General features: G+C 47.8%; 1 protein-coding gene across 4 annotated transcripts in view; it reads left to right on the forward strand.

Annotated features, from left to right (window-relative positions):
* Nucleotides 1-722, forward strand: part of Grk5 (G protein-coupled receptor kinase 5) — a 204612-nt gene that overhangs the window by 156294 nt on the left and 47596 nt on the right. The window lies entirely within an intron of this gene.

The raw sequence follows: 722 nt of genomic DNA on the forward strand, positions 1-722 counted from the left end.
AAAAAAAGATAAGGAATCCTGTTCTATGGAGGTATAGTCAGGTATGGGGGAAGGGGATGTTTCAGCAGGCCCATGCTGAAGCATCCTTCCCCCTGAGGGACCAGCCACAGGATGGTATAGTATAGAATAGAAATTTTTCAGGGCATGGGGAGGGGAGTTAAGAGAGTAGTAGAGGCAGAGAGAGAGTAGAAGAGTAGAGGCTAACCATGAGTATATGGGCAGGGGGGAGAAGGAAATGGGGAAGAGGCAAGGGGAAAGGGAGCAAAAAGGGAAGATCAAGAGATCGAGAGAGGAGGGGGCAAGCAGGCCTACCTGGCTGTTGCCAGGTAACTGGAGGTGGCGTCCAGACAGAATGCTAACATTAGGGATCACTGTCTTTTAAGAATGACATGATTGGCATAGTCATTGGACTCTTTTGTTTGTTTGCTTGTTTGTTTTTGTTTTTTTAAGATTTATTTTATTTATTTTATGTGTATGAGTACACTGTTGCTGCACAGATGGCCATGAGCCACCATGTGTGTGGCTGCTGTTGAACTCAGGACCTCTACCCGCCCTACTCACTCTGGTGTAATTTACTGCAGCTGTCTTCAGATGCACCAGAAGAGGGTATCTGATCTCATTACAGGTGGTTGTGAGCCACCAAGTGGTTGCTGGGATCCGAACTCTGGACCTTTGGAAGAGCAGTCAGTGCTCCTACCTGCTGAGCCATCTCGCCAGGCCTT

The sequence above is a fragment of the Mastomys coucha genome, unplaced genomic scaffold (genome assembly GCF_008632895.1).
Source record: "Mastomys coucha isolate ucsf_1 unplaced genomic scaffold, UCSF_Mcou_1 pScaffold21, whole genome shotgun sequence".
Classification (NCBI taxonomy): Eukaryota; Metazoa; Chordata; class Mammalia; order Rodentia; family Muridae; genus Mastomys; species Mastomys coucha.